The sequence below is a fragment of the Thermobia domestica genome, chromosome 2 (genome assembly GCF_964235325.1).
Source record: "Thermobia domestica chromosome 2, izTheDome1.hap1.1, whole genome shotgun sequence".
NCBI lineage: Eukaryota > Metazoa > Arthropoda > Insecta > Zygentoma > Lepismatidae > Thermobia > Thermobia domestica.
The window spans coordinates 240,152,419-240,169,886 of record NC_137455.1 but is presented as its reverse complement, the minus strand read 5'-3'; positions in this window follow the sequence as shown (position 1 = coordinate 240,169,886).

The following is a 17,468-nucleotide window of genomic DNA, read 5'->3' as shown; positions in this document are numbered from 1 at the left end:
TTGAATTTTAATGAAAATATATAGTTTTGCTCAGCAAATAATTAGTTTATATTTAATTGTAACACAGCAAAGCTTCTACTTATGGAAAATATCACATTCTTCTTGATAAAAAAAATTGGAACACTTCACTTATATTATCAACGACAGCTCAGCTCGTGCACTTTATCAAAGATTGCAGATCCCATTATTGCTAAGGGATAACTGCAAGTCTGCGCTGCGAGTCTATTGGCTAGCTCGCTATTAAATCGGAGAGGTGTAACGAATTGCTCGAAGCTGTTACATGTTACAGCTTATTGTTCATTCACTAATTACAGGATTCCTACCCATATCAGAATTTTTGACTTTTCACTTTTCGAATAAACTGATATTGACAGAAGAAATGGGACGGGGTTAAAATACGGGACATTTGCCTGTCCCGACTAAATTTACAGGGACTCGGGACACTCGGGCCCAAAATCGGGACTATCCCGTTTTTACGGGACGTATGGCAGGCTTATACATTTGTGGCATTAACAAACGAAAGTTCTTCCTTTAAATATCTCAAAATGCGTTTTGAGGTCTAGTAGTGTTTCTCCATTCACCGATTCAATTAAATTTTCTCTATTTCTGCCCTTTTCCGTAAGTAAATACCGTTTTATTCAACAATGAGGTACTTGCTTTCGGTTTTTGTCTATAAAAGCGGCGAGCTTCTCGAGCCGCTAATGTGACAAATACAAACAGTTGATTTCGTCAGTTGGTGTAAAACTGAAGGACATGGAGAAAGTACATATTACGGGCCTATTTTGCGCACAAGATAGCCCCCCCAAATGTCATACCCTCCTTCTCGAAAACTATCAGAGTACAAACAAAATTTTTTTTCGGTACAAACAGTACAAACGATTTGCTTTCGAATGGTGTATTTCAATTTTTTGAGCTGTGATACGGGGGGCTATCATGGCGCCAAGATAGCCTTCCCCAAATGTCATCCCCTCTTTCTCGAAAACTATCAGGGTACAAACAGAAACTTTTTTCAGTACAAACGATTTGCTTTCGAATTGCGTATTTCAATTTTTTGTGCTGTGATACGGGGGAACTATTTTGGCGCCAAGATAGCCCCCCAAATGTCATCCCCTCTTTCTCGACAACTATCAGGGTATAAACAGAACTTTTTTCGGTACAAACGGTACAAACGATTTGCTTTCGAATGGTGTATTTCAATTTCTTGTGCCAAGATAACCTCACCAGTTGACCTCTCAAATTATAGTTGACCCTATAAGGAAAATGATATAAACGAAAATATTTTCGGTGAAAACGTTACAAACGTAGTACAAACGAATGACCTTGTCATTGTTTCAATTTTCTAAAGTCTGGCTATCTTGCCAGACGTAATTCTAAGGAGGATAGTCATGCACTGGCAACCGTTCATTGACCGAGGGTTGGGCCCTGGTAGGAGTTGGTGTCAGTGTTGTCAGATTTCCCGTGTTGCTGTGTGTGATATATGGCTTTTGAACATTAACCTTAATGCATTCACGCAGTCTTTGAGGGAATCCGACAACAACGACCGGAGACGTTGCTACGGGTTGTCAAGTCACTTTAACATTTTGGTGTCTTTGTAGTTATCGTGCGGTGGTGTGCCAAGTGTTTTTATCTACATTCTTTTACGTTATTTTGCGGTTGTGATGAACATTTTGTTTTGTAGTTGTTGTTATGCTTTATTGTGTTTAGTTGTCATTATTGATTTTCAATTTGCGAATAAATCGCAATGGCTTCATTCTCCGCAGTGCTATAAACAGCAGCGGAAACAAGGTAAACATATCACTACATGAGATAAAAGAATATTGTTAAATGTGTATACATACTTTCGTAATCAGGGGGAAAAGGGGGCATGGAAACTGTCAGAGAGACTTTGAGAAAAACATCTGAAGCAACTCTCATTTCTCCCTCCACTATTATGTGGGTCAACAAGACGTGCGAACCACTACTCACCGTGACTTACCGACCCAGTGCATTGTAGACAGCATCTTCTGAACACTGGTGAATTTGTCTACGTTTTACTTTCAGGACCTCCATTTCTCTTCTTTTTTCATTTGGTTCTAATCAAAAAATTTCAGGCACTTTTGGATTTTGATATTTGCAATTTTAATAATAGCAATAAGACTTACTACTTGGATTTTGAGATGTAGCCTGTGAGTTTTTAAAGGAGCTAACTACTAGAAAAATGTTTTACTACAAGTATAACCTCTTTAGTCACTGGAGAAAAAGGCGTGGATCATGAGCCAGAGTTCATGACGATAGGTTTTAGTGGGTCGGAGTTGGCCACAATGGTTCAAAGTGGTTTATAGTGGGTGGTGGATCAGAGTTGGTCACGGTTTGTCAATGGGTCACGCTGGGTGGTGGGTCATGGTGGGTTACGACGTTCGGTGGGCCAGTGTGTTGTGAATCGTTGACTACCGATGGGTAACTAACGATCTCTCGCCAAAAATTGGTGGCGGACGATTAGCGATGACTCCACTTCCGTTTTGAAAATCATAACACCAGCGCACAGTGTGCAATTTCACTAATCTAGGTAGCCAAAGATCGTTATCGTCAACAATGTGACTTGAGCCCAATTGGTGAATAATCACGTGCACAAAACTCTCCCTAACTTGAATGTGTGGTTTGTTTCGTTCTCTGACCTTCGTATGACCGACCATAGAGTCCTTCAAGTAAGTTCACAGATACGGTGTTGGTGTATATAACAGCTGCAAAACAGCGCCCAGTCAACGTGGTAAAAAGTGCACAGCAAGGCAGCTGAGTTTGTGTGTGCACTGGTCTAAGAGGCGGATATAATACATGAAGGTAAAACTCTCCTACAAGCTAAACAGTGTACAAAAATTTCTTGCATTACTGATTGTAGCCTGAGACGGAAAATGTAGGTGCGCGGCATCATTTTGTTTCACCAGTTAGATTTTTATGTAGACTTTTAAAAGGTATTACTCTCGTATTCCGCGACGAAACTTTGTAAATGTATTTTACATAGTGTTGTTAAAGGGATAGGGTATACAAAAAGTGTTTGCTGCAAACAGGTGTAAACAGAGTGACAATAATATTGTTTCATTTACAATGTGTGCGTTAACGCGTAGAGTTATTTTCGAGTTGTGGAACAAATGTGATAAAAGTGCACGTAATGAAGACATTTGAAAGTACGTAAAAGAACAGTTTAATTTGCAGGAACACCCTGAAAATGTGCAGAAACTAGTGAAGAATAGTATTAGCATTCTGTGTGCGAAAATTAGATCCAGATGTACGAAATATGGTAGAAGTAGGATGAATTTGTTGAAATACAATGACCTGAGTTAAATGAGGATGCCAATCTCGATTTAGGAATACATAAAATAGCGTCATGTTCATTGCAACAGTGTGCAGGTATACACCCAGCAGCAACAGTCGTGGACGTCCACAGAAACGTTTTGCAGAATCAAGTCCAAGATCTAAGAGAAGAAAAGTTAAAAGTCTTGTGGAAGAGAGATCACTTGAAGAAATAGTGGCTGCAGCCCAGAAGAATTTGCGTGCTTTAGGAAGAAAGGACGCTGCCAGCATAGTGGGAGAGGTGTCATTTGCCTCTCCAAAATGCGCAACGAAGCTCAAAAAAGCATGAAAATTGTTCGTGAAGGTAAATCTGGTGTGTCACCTGATGAAGCTCTCTCCCTAATGATAGATTTACAACTGACCTCTAACTAGTATAAGGAATTACGAGATAATGCAAAGGCGTACAAAAGTAACCTGTATCCGCCATATTACTTACTGCATGAAAGTAAAGAGAACTGCTATCCAGCTAACATTACCGTTTCAGATATATCCGCAGCAGTACATCTCCAAGATCTACTTCATCACACAGTCAAACGTTTGTGTAAAATTCAACAAGACATTTTATCAAGTTTCCCACATCAACGATATAACATATTAATTAAGGGGCTATGATGGTAGTTTCGATCATAGCCACTATAATCAAAAATTGGACTTAGAACAGCTCAAAACGGCAATAAAGAATTCTTTATGGAACAGTATGTACAAACAGGTTAAAACATGAACTTTCTCCTTGTTTATGCTTGCGCGGAATTTAGTGTATATGGTGAAATTATTCTGCGCTGAACATTTGTTGTGGGTAATGTAACAAATGTCCGTACATGAGCCATGTCGCCTAAGAGAATATTTTTAGGCTGGGGAATATGGTTTACATTCTAAAAAAGACAAGTTAATTTGCGTTGATTTCGGCAGATTCTTTTCATTCAGTTATTCAAATTGGCAAGGGACTTTTGTTCGAAGTTACATGAAATGAAACAATGTGAAAAGCTAAGAATTCGTGTGTTGTGTTGCATGAATATTTTGAACACTGTGCAGATATTAATCTACACATGTGTAGACGCAATATCTCACCAGATAATTGACTGTTATACATGCATTCAGTGGCGTATTTAAGGGGGCTTCCGAGCTTAAGCCCCCGAAACTTTATTACTATTTTAAAGTAATTTAAATATCGCACAGAATTTTCACATTTCCAGGAAAAAGCCCCCCGAAACAAAATCTTAAATACGCCACTGCATGGATGTGTTGACGATCAGAGTGTAACAAATTGTGTCAGATAGATGTTCCAATTGTACGTTTAGTTGATGGTGCTAGTATTCAAATTGATGTTAAAAGACTAAAATTAGAAATTAAAGTGTTTCGTAAAGACAAATTTAATCTTTTAGCTGTATTTCGAAATGATCTATGTAAACTATTCAGTTTTGGTCATTTCTACTTACCACCTAATTACCCACTATTTTCAACGTTGTTTAGTTGAACCATATTATTATGAGTACGGTTGTTACTTGCAACTCTACCTTCATACCCTTCAGTTCGTCATCGTCAGGGCTTGCTAACTTAACATAACTATAACATAACGAAATAGACGGAAGTAACGTAATATATTTGTTAACACAATGCTTTATGTACCAATTGTAACTTCATATATTTGTTACGAAACACTAATGTTACTATACTTATCAGACAACTATAATGGTAACGTCTTAAAGGAGCACACTACTTTCTGTTTATCACTAAATAACCTTATGAAGAGATTGATAGGTATATAGTATATTGTAATAACGTTATTACTTTATAGGACATTCCCAAGGCTTGCTGATTTAACTTAACGTTAAAATAACGAAAAAGATGGAAGTACAGCCAAGTATAGCAATATATTTGTTACTTTTTTTATGTACCAATCGTAACTTTATATATTTGCTACGAAAAAATTATGTTACTATACTTATCAGATAACTAAAGAGTAACGAATTGCAGGATCAATCTACTTTCTGTTATCACTATTTAACCTTATGAAAAGATTGATAGGTATATAGTATATTGTAATAACGTTATTATTGTGTAGGTTATTCCCAGGGCTTACTAATTTAACTTAACGTTAAAATAACGAAAAAGATGGAAATTCAGCCAAGTATAGCAATATATTTGTTAATTCTTTCGTTATGTACCATTCATAACTTTTACATTTGTTGTGAAATAATAATGTTACTATACTTTTCGTATAACTATATAGTGACGAATTAGAAGAATGAAATACTTTCTGTTACCACTAAATAACGTTAAGAAAAGATTGACTGAAATATAGTATGTATCAATAACGTTAACGTTATTATTGTATAGGCTATTCCCAGGACTTTCTAACCTAACGGTATCATAACTATAGTAATTAATTACTGGACCAAAATGGTTTCTGTTACTACTAAAAGCAGAAATATTTCACGTTCCCATGAAGTTTGGAGTAAAAACATGTAAAAGTCCCTTCATGAAGCAGAAACTATGTTATGCGGACAACGGAAAGCAAACCAAACGCTTAACGGAAAATTCTGAGTTCCGGACTACAGCGTTTAGAAAATTTTTAGACATTCTGTGAGAGGGCAAACATATACATTACAATGTCTGCAATAAATTCGTTCTTCTGTTAAATCTTTCTGGACAGTGTTGACCTTCCCCAGCCACTATTCATATTCACTTCCACAATTTTCGGCTAGACGGACGAAGCATGTCAGCTGTCAGCCTTCTTTGTAGGTGTACTTCTGTTTCGAAACATAGCGACTACCGACAGTCGGCAAATATGAGGAGAAAACTGACAAAATAAGGTTCTGGCGAAAAGGAATTGAAGCAACAAAGCAAGAGTCATAATCTCTATCACGTGTCGTGAAGATAAGCAGTGAAGGATTCAGAGGACTTTCGGAATTCCAAAGAAAACTCTTCTGTTCTAAAGTATACCGCGCAAAGTTTAGACGAAATGCATCACGGTCTGAAGCAAAAATTCATGTGCAGAAGAGAATTATGTCATTCTTTCTCATTTGCGCTTTCTGATACCCTCTCTTCCTTGCTCTCAGCAGGTGCGGTTCTGAAATCTCATAAACATGGACATACCAGATTTAAAGAAACAAAATGTTCCTTGACCCACCAATACTCAAGAATATACAGAATTTCCTGTTTATTGTTGTCCTTGACCTTCTCAACTCTCGGTTTTACGCCTGATCAATCACCTTGAAATAAAACTTTTACCAATACAGCTCTAAATTTACATTTTTTTACATTTTTACATTGCTTCGGCAGCAGTCATTATGGCTTGTAAAACAAGGGCTGTGTTTGATCTTAACACCAGGATAAAAGTATTCATGCTAGAGAATGAGATAATTGAATGTAAAGCAAATCATGAAGATGTTCAACGTCGGTAAAACTCAGGTGTACGAGATTCTAAAGAAGAATGGAAATTTTGAAGGGGTGAGAAAACTGCAGTAATGGGAAAATAAAAATAGAAGTTAAGGAAACTGAAAACTAAGACATTAATGGAATAGTATGGGAGTGGTTTGTCAGTGTCAAACCGCAAAAACACCGCATATCGGGCCCTATATTACAGGAATACGCTGAAACGGGAGCTGAAAACCTGGGTAAAACTGAATTCAAAGCATACAATATATAGTTGGAAACTTTACGCAAAAGACATGAGGTAGCTTTTTTTTTTTTTTTTTTTTTTTTTTACGAATTTTGTGATGATCATATGATGTAAATGGTGAAATATTTAATGAATGGGTAGCTAAACTACTTTCCATAATCGAAGGACATGAAATTGAATCGTATTTTTTAAAGTAAAAATCTATCTCTGTTAAGCGGAAACCTGACTTTAACGGAAATTTTTGCGAGTCCCGCTCGATTCTGCTGATGACAGGTTTCAGTGTATTTTGTAATATCGTTATTATTGCATATGGTAAAATATTGAGAGCTAGAACGATAAAATATAGTGAAAAGTAGTTTTTCATGTATATACAACGGCATAAAAATGCATACAATAATGATTGCATATATGTGTATTATTAGATGCAAGTGTAAGTATACGGGAGCTTATAGGTTCCTACCAGGTGTATGTGTGCCTGTATGTGGTGTTTTATTTCTCGGTAACTACTGGTCGGATCTCACAAGGGAACCTTCCGAAAATGATAGTTGCAGTGAAAGATGTGACCTATGCCAATTGAAAGAGCTGTAACAGAGATGAGCATTCCCAAAAAATTAGCTGCCCATAGCAATAGGTTTAAGAAATATAAGGAGTGGAAGTTCGGGAAACAGCAAGGTTGGACAAGGGGGGGAAGTGCACATTCCGCAAAAAAGAGGGGCACGGCAAAATACAATCTTGACAAGTGATGTATAGAAAGAGACTTGCCACAATAGGGAACAAATGAAGGCCACCAGTGGGGTTAACAGTGTTGCCAACTGCAATGAAAAGTACATGTTTTGCAAAGAGCACTATATGAATTGGGTGCAATATTCAGTGTCATGTAGAACATAAGATATGACGTGAATAATCAGTGGTACAATCTAACAAAAGAAAATAGAAAAACAGAAGTACGAAAAATACGGAAAAGACGAAGTTGGCCATAATGCGCCACATTTGATCACGAGCTGTGCATATTAGAATGAACAAAACAAGAAGCACCAACTATGCAGGAAACCAACGTACCTGGAGTCGAAAAGAAAAACGAGTTCCAAAGTTGGCAGCACTGGCCATGAACATCCAGACAATTCTAATATAGTTAGGCCACTCGCTTCACAAAAAAAAAAAAACTTCTGGCAACAGGCATCACTCGGAATGCATCAATGCTAGAATGATTGAGGCAATGCCAAGTCGGGGAAAATAAAATGGTAGGGTTGAGCCAACAACCTATAATAGAAGTAAACATTATGTCATGGTTGGATCGTATGTGGGAATATACAGGGTGTCCCACCAAACTTTGTGACCTGAAAGATTTGAGAAACGAACAAAAATGTGACGGATTCAGTTGTGCAGGAATGTACCAATGTCAGGGGATTATAAAAGTCTGTGAGAAGCATGTGTCCCCAGGATCCCCTTCATAGGGCCCCAGGAGCCAACTTCAAACTTTCAAATGGAAACAGGGACCGAGTGGTACCTCTCTCGATAGATCATGGAATGTGCAACAACACATATAGGAAACATTTGCTATATGAAGCGTGTTTTTCAAAATGGCCGCCACAAATATATGTTGTGTCTTAACATGGCATCGAACATTGTGATCTCAAATTGCTGCGAAGCGAAAAGAGATGTTGCAAATCCAATTGCACAGGAATGTACACATGTCGAGGGCCAAGAAAACTTTGTAAGAAGCAAGTCCCCAGGGTCCCCATCATAAGGCTCGAGGGGTCAACCGCAACATTTTAAATTGAACAGGGGGCGGATGATATTTCTCTGGATAGATACAACACCGCCTATAAGAAACATTTGCCATATGAAGCACGGGTTTCTAAATGGCCGCCAAAAATGCACGTTGTTCTTGTCACCGAGCAGATATTTTTGGCGGCCATTTTGAAATCCCATATAGTAAATATTTCTGATGTGCGTTGTTGCATATTCCATGATTTATCGAAAGAAATATAACTCGACCGATGGTGCTATTTGAAAGTTTGAAGTTGGCCCCTGGGACCCTATGATGGGGTACTTGGGAGCACTGGCGTCTCACAGAAGTTTCTCGCCCGCTGACATTGGTACATTCCTGCACAACTGAATGTGTCACATTTTTTTTCGCTTTGAAACTATTTCAGTCGCAGAGTTAGGTGGGACACTCTGGATACATCATATAGGCGGTGATAGTACTGCAGACAGCAACACACAGCAGATCAAGCCTTTGATTATGTTTGCTTTCTACTGGTGTGGATATGTGATAGAAAGACCACGAAAGGTTCCGACACCTCTAGAGTACTGTTTCAAGACATTCACAGGCGATCATTGTACCATGTATGACGGATTGGCAGTATTCCGCTGTGCTCACTGCAAATGTATCTTCTGTTTGGACCATTGTCTCATCGAACAATTGCACGTACAATGTGGACGAGCATGTACAAATGATGCGAAGGCTAATGCCTCTTGCCGGAATTTTCTTTTTGTGAAGCGAGTGGCCTAACTATATTAGAATTGTCTGGATTTTCATGGCCAATGCTGCCAACTTTGGAACTCGTTTTTCTTTTCGACTCTAGGTACGTCGGTTTCCTGCATAGTTGGTGCTTCTTGTTTTGTTCATTCTAATATGCACAGCTCGTGATCAAATGTGGCGCATTATGGCCAACTTCGTCTTTTCCGTATTTTTCGTACTTCTGTTTTTTTCTATTCTCTTTTGTTAGATTGTATCACTGATTATACACGTCATATCTTATGTTCTACATGACACTGAATATTGCACTCAATTCATATAGTGCTCTTTGCAAAACATGTACTTTTCATTGCAGTTGGCAACACTGTTAACCGCACTGGTGGCCTTCCTTTGTTCCCTATTGTGGCAAGTCTCTTTCTATACATCACTTGTCAAGATTGTATTTTGCCGTGCCCCTCTTTTTTGCGGAATTTGCACTTTTCTCCCTTGTCCAACCTTGCTGTTTCCCGAACTTCCACCCCTTATATTTCTTGAACCTATTGCTATGGGCAGCTAATTTTTTGGGAATGCTCATCTCTGTTACAGCTCTTTCAATTGGCATAGGTCACATCTTTCACTGCAACTATCATTTTCGGAAGGTTCCCTTGTCAGCTAAATTTGGTGAGAAAGTAGCTCATCGTCCATAAAATTTTTTAAAAAAAAATGTATGCAGTAGGTCGTTCACTTATATCCGGGCATACTCGATTCGGTGCTGCACTATCGTATCATACTGGAACTATGGATCTGCTGGCAGGAGTGATGTTGTGTGTGACCTTGTAGGTGCGTGAGTGTTATCAAATGGCGCCGAAAATCAACGAGTATGGGGAGATTACATAATGGCCTTTTTCCATGCTAAGTTTTCGTACGTATTCAAGTTTCAAGTACCTGGCGGATTCCAAATGGAAGAAAGTTGTCACAATAACCATAAGTCTATCTCACTGCTGATGGTCACATTCCGGCGACCACACATCGTGACATTGACGGTAAGAGGTACAGCAACTTCATTCGTCAGTGCAGGTAAAGTTTTGCTCTTGGCATTATGGTTGTTACGGAATTCAGATATGAGGGTAAGTTGATGATACGCAAGGTGAACAAAGACGTGAAGGTGAATGCCAGATACACCTATCTATCTGAGATAGCCCACATTCCACAATTGTATGGAATGGACGCGAACCAGGTGATGATCCATATGGACAAGATTTCGAGTCATATCGCCAGAACATCACTACGGTTTTATCAGGACGTGGCAGAGGAACTGAAAATTAATGTTATTATTTTCGAAGGCATTCCTGTGAAAAGCCCAGATGCCAGTCCAATAGAGTTTTGCGCATTTGGACTGCTGAAACATCTTCAGCATCACTGGCCACGCCCTGCAAGAGGGCCATTTCAGCTTGACTTTTTGGAAGCTGAGAAGGAAAAGATGTAGCTATACATATTAAATTCTCCAGAGTAATACTACAGAATTATTATTATTATTATTATTATTATTATTATTATTATTATTATTATTATTATTATTATTATTATTATTATTATTATTATTATTATTATTATTATCACAAAGTGGACTTGTAATAGAGGAAGTTCGGGGTATCATGGAATACCATTTTTGTTTCGCTTGTAACTCAGTTAAGAATTGCATATTAAAACAAAAAGAAACCACTTTGGAGGGTAATATGAAATAGTCGGGTAATATGGAATACAAATGCTATATAGAAAAGAAATGAGTTTTCTGTTGAAAATACAATGAATACAGTGACAATATATGAAAATTCTTAATACCAAGCCATAACTGAATGTGATTACTTGCAAAAGTCACAAATATAGTACTCTACTTCTGGATCGGCACAGCCATTGTGTGCTCACATTAAACATGATGAACGCTGGACCCAAGCTCACCCCTTGTATCATCAGAAAATTTGCTGTAATAAAAAATACGCTTAGCATTGTTGTCATCTTAAATGTATGTTTTATTGCCCAATACCGATAGATATTTTTGTAATCGGAATACCATACGCAATACGGAATACCATGCTTTTCTTGCGGGTATTCCATATTGCCCTCCTCCACGCCAACTTGGAAACGAAAGAGCTGTTAAACGCATTCAAAGGCGTATAGGATAATGGCGCTTATCAAACTACAACTCTGTATATCCAACGTCATAGTAAACAAAGAATTGTTGTTCTATTATATTTCAATAGGAAAATATAGGTTGTAAAACACTTGCCCGTAAAAGTGTTCAGGAATAAGAAATCAGATTTTCACGCCTACCAATACAACGACCCTAACAGTAGAGGGTGTGCTAGGCATGTGTCATTTAGGTGTCCCAGATACTTTTTAGATACCCGACTACTACTACTGTTTAGCTACTTTTTAGCATATGATATTCATGTGCTAAATATGTACTTCAGTTACCTATAGTTTTAGGTACTTGTTACACCTAATTGATATTTGCAAATATGTACAGTCCGGAGCAAAAAAAACTGCAACATGAACATGTAAGTTTATTGTGAAACGATGAAGTCTTTTGTTCCAAAATAAATGTGCAGGGGAGGACGCCAAGGTCTCTCCTGGCGTGATTTGTGCCACTTAGAGATTATGCTGGTTCCCTGCGCTGTTAGGCGTACTTTCACTATAAACTTACATGCTCATGTTGCAGTTTTTTTTTTTTTTTTTTTTTTTTTTGCTGCGGACTATACCACAAATATAGCATTTATATACCTGGCTCAGTTTTGCACTCTAACAGTCATTTGTTTTTATATGTCGTCACTTGGGACATATATCTGTCATGTTCTAGGTACCGTACGTTCTTTAGATACATACTGTTTCAGATACTCTAATAGCATTTGTTGCTTCATTTTCTAAGCGATTGTGTACTAGAAGCAAACAAACGCATTAACTTTATTAGATGGCAACTTTTGCCGATCCTTTGGAAGTGAATATGGAAGAACCATGAAATAAAATATAAATAGACACTCATCATTTTGTTATAAAATTACATAGCGAGTAGATTTTATCTGATTCCAAACGGTTATCGTCGAATACACGCGGTCAAAGGAGCACTCTGTTTAGCAAAATTCAAAAGACCTCAACAATTTATCCCTCTACAAGGGACATTGTCTCCATCGCCTCCGTGGCCAAGTCGGTAAATCACGCGGCTAGTAATCCAAAGGTCGGTGATTCACACCCACCCTGAAGTACATTTTTTTACTTGTTTAAAGTGTTTTTTAGACTCACCTTAATGTAAACGCATTACGCATATAGGCGATTTAACATGTTTTAGGGGAGTAATTTTGTGGTTCATTGACGCTTATGGCATGGGAAACATACTAGGCATGTTTCCCAGGTATATGTCAGGCATGTGCCTAGGGGCGGACAGAGATTGTGACTATCACTTGCCATCCATGTGATTTCTCTCTCAAAGGAATGTAAGGCACATACTGGACACATTCCCATGTACCTGAGGGAGCATGATAGGCATATGCCTGCTATGTGATTGTGCTGTTAGGGGAATGTCACAATAACAAGGAGATTGACTGTAGAGTATCATGGGAATGTGAGGTAGTAGTTTCGTTCCTCTCCGCTTGGAAGCAAAACATCACAGGTGAGATAATGAGGTATTCCATATTATCCGACTATTTCATAATACCCGAAATTCCTCTATTGTAATGTTAGTTCCGTCTGTCCATCCCTTACTCCGCACGATAACTTTTGAATGGATACGAATTCGTAATTCTATTTTGCAAATCGATACAAACAGTGATTATCTCGTAACAGTTCGTTAATGAAGATGATCCGTCCACCGGAATTGGTAGAAATGAGTCATTTCCGGTTTTAACGATCACTATAAATCAAAAACGGTAATAGATATACGGTAAAAACGATAACTTCAAGCGGTTTTCGGCAATTGATCAAGCATTTCAGGAATAACTTTTATCTTCATCCCTAACGCTCTACCAAAGCCAGAAGTGGAAGAAACTAACTACAACTTCCTGTTTCAATTTAATCTAATAGGGCATAAACTGTAAGAGATTGCGAGGAGCTGTTTGTGGGAATTGATTTAGCGTTTTAGGAGTAAGTGCCACATTCTCTCTTAAACCTCTAATTAAACCGAAAATCAACCACTTCAGGTTTTAGCATTGATCGCTACAGATTAAAGGCGGTCGCAGATGGCGAGACGCAGTTTTCTGTAATCAATTAAATATTCCAAGAATACATTCCATATCGACTCTAACCTCCCTACTAAAACCAGAAGTGGCAGAAATCAATCACTTCAATTTTTTCAACTTTGATTGCTATAGAGTAATAATAGTAATAGATAGCGAGAAGCGACTTTCTGTAATCAATTCAGTGTCCCAAGAATATATTCCATAGATCCAGAACCAGATGAATGCCTCGCAGCTGACCAAGAAACCGAACAGAGAGAACGCAGCCGTTACCTGTAGGGATATACGACGTCGGCTCTAGATTTAGGTTCGACGAGGATATCATGAGGTACATAAAGAAGAAGAAGGGCGTATCACAGATGGAAGCAATACATCTCAGAAAAAGAAATTACATGATAACCCTCCTGACTCAAAAAGCTCGAGAAATATTTCTACATATCTTCGAGGAGGACGAATTTGCTTCACGCACGGCGTTTGACAACGAAGAAGAAATAGAGAGCTCCGAAGAAGAAGAGGAGAAAGAAGAAATTAGTTCTGTTTAGAGCCAGCTACCTAGACTCACACAGGAAGAAACTTCACAGGTGAGAGATCAAAACCCACACACACACTGAGAAACCGAACACAGGGGAGAAACGAAAACCCCGAAAAAAAATATTATCAGAAGAAGAAGAACTTCAACGGAAGTCAGACCTACGTTGAGAAATTAGCAGAATTCAACAGAACATTTACTCCAAAACGGTGTAGAGTGCTGAACCAAAAGGAAGAGAAACCCTAAACCCAGAAACTGGCCCTTCTCAGAGCAAGGAAGTTGCGGTAGAAGATAAGGATGACGGCTTCATTGAAGTCGAGAAAAGCCAAAAAGGGATCACAATCACCGGATAACCGGGCCTTATCAGGTCCAAATGCGCCACAAATGCAAAAGACCACTCAGAGGGAACGATAGAACCCAACTTTCACTTGCGTGATTAAAGGAATACAGTCTCAAGAGGAATTGGGCTCTATGAAGAATGACCTCCGTAAACAGAAGATAGCATTCACTAATATCACAAGAATTCATTCAAGTGCCACCACTCAATTTATTACGCCTCTTCTCTACTAACCCAGAGCAATGCACTTCTTGATAAGTCATGTAGTAAGCATCAAAGGTGCACATTACATAGTGGAAGAGTCAAAAGTGCAGATGAGGCCGGATCCATGCTGAAACTGTTACCGGTATGGTCACCGGTGCCAGCAAAGAGTATGTTTCAGATGTGCACAAACGCATGAGAAGTCATGCAATAAACCTGTTAACAAGACCTTCTGCGCAACCTGTACAATAGAAGGACATAGGACTGCCAGTGAGGATTTCCCTAAAAGACCCCATCAGACAGAAATGCTACAGCATAAAAGAATTATTTACCAGCACAAGCGCAACGGGAAGACCAGCCATTAAGAACAACCTAAAAGAATATAGCCAATACTACAAAAATAACAGGAACTAACAGCAGAAACAGTACAGAAGAAACCAGCACAAGCAGTACAGGACCACATCAAGCAACACATACATAAAACCATCAGGGAAGCAAAAGATAACATCATGATGTGGGGTCAAGTATCCTCACCCACACAACACACCAAGAATATAGAAAATTACTAAAGTTAACCATCAAAGAAGCCTCACAACAGATTATGACGGCACACCTGCGACCAATCACAAGTTCAAACGGACATACATTCCAACCTCAAAACATATGGGACAGAAACCAAGAAGGAGGGAAAAGAAGAAACCGGCCCAAACCATCACAAACCAGACGTCAAGGGGATGAAGAAGGAGCCCGAAATGTATGCTAAAAATTAACACCATGCCCCACTAATCAAAACTTATCCATCAAAATACAGACACCTAACAAATTAAATTTACACCCAGCTTTTTAAACTAGTTTAATTAAAGACAGTAAAATATGCTTTTTACACGGCTTTTCCCATTCCTTCTTTGTATGGTTTACAATCTAAATAACTTGGGGCATGTGCAAGTAGATATAGGTTGGTGCACACTCACGTTGCTAGCTTTCTTGTTAAGGAGCAATCTTATCTCTGGTTTGATTTCCTAATTTTATAATAAAATTACGCGCATCTATTTACTTTATCTCATAGTTCTCCCATATTCACTTTCTAATAATCGGGCAGTTGCCATCCAAATTCAGACAATTATACGTGGTCATCTCAAGATTTTTCACTTCATGATGTAGACGCAAGGGTTACTCTTGACCTGCGGAGCCCACTTTACAAACAAATCGTCAGGAAAAAATAATATATAATAATAACCGCACGCACAAGACTTAAATCTGTTTCACATAACCTCATAGAAAAAAGAAAAAGTTTTCCCCCACCACGTTCAAGTACACATGAATGTTGGTGTTTCGTCTTCCCCCATCAGTCCTCGCACACGGAGATATAGAGTGTATCTAAATATGTCTAAATAATACATTACAACTTTCATAATAACATTACGTATTTTAAAACAATTACATTTACCTATATTAGTGTGGTAAGTAACACATGTGTCATTATAATTGAAATTTTATTGAACAGTTGTATTGTTTATTTTCCTTCTTTTTGGCATTCGAGTTGTGACCAGTGGCGTCTCGTGACATAAGTTTTTGGTAGTCCACAGATGTTAGAAAATTCTAATTCTAGAATTCTTTCAGTGTTCTAAAAAAGAGAAATTATAAATAATCAATGAAAATAACCATATATATATAATGAAAAGTACCAATTCATAAACAAATGGTCCATTTCATTCGTATATGAAATCACTTCTGTTGTTCTTCTGGGCAATCAACTTGTCAATAACTCTTCCGAAGTTTAGTTTTTACATTTTTTCTCTGTTGATAGTACAGCTAATTCACTGACACTATTTTGAGCTATGACACTCCTTTAAGTGCTTTTATATTCTTCAATATGTTAAAAACAACTTTGTTTCTGAAGTCAATATCGGATTATTTACTATGATTTTCATTAATTTTGTTGTATGTCATTCTCTTTCTACAGACTAACCACCAATTTCACAACAATATACTAAATGGAATCTTTAGTAGACGGCTGTCTGCTGTTTTGTATATTTGAGTTGCCATGTATGCTGTTTTCTGAACTCTTAACAATACTTATACACGAAACATGCAATGTATCAAATTATAAAGGCAACTTTAATTACGAACGTTTTGTCCAAGTACCTTTGCATTGTTGTCTCCAGACACTTCATGACTGTTTATTTTGTATTTACGTTCTCTGTTCGAGGAGCTAGGCTACATAAGACAAGATGTACAGTTTAAAAAGATTACTGTAATGTAGTTTATGCTCTCCCACCTGGAACTGACCCCCGGGCATATCCACCAAAGACATATACTAGTCGGCATAGAAATAAGGAGAATAGGACACTTCATGAAATCAACCCAACCACGGAAAACACCAGAGCTTAGAATGGAGACATACAGTATATACAAACACCCCAAAATCTGATTCAATCAATTAAAAGTGAGCAAATGTGACTTCTTTTTCTACAAGATTATTATGAATCTTAATAGAAATGACCATGCGAACGAATATTGATAGAATATTTGACGTATTCACAGGGGTGCACCCAGAAAATTTGTTGGATGAATCCAAAGTTTGGGAGGAGGGTCCAATACTATAAGACCTACATCTATGTACGATTGATCCTATGTAATTATACAGCCGAGAAACGATATCTAATTGTTACTTTCCGCCATCTATATTCTAAAAAAAATAGAATTAGATTTTTTAAAAGAAAAGAAGCAGCACAGATAAGGTGTAACATCAGATCTTTAGACTA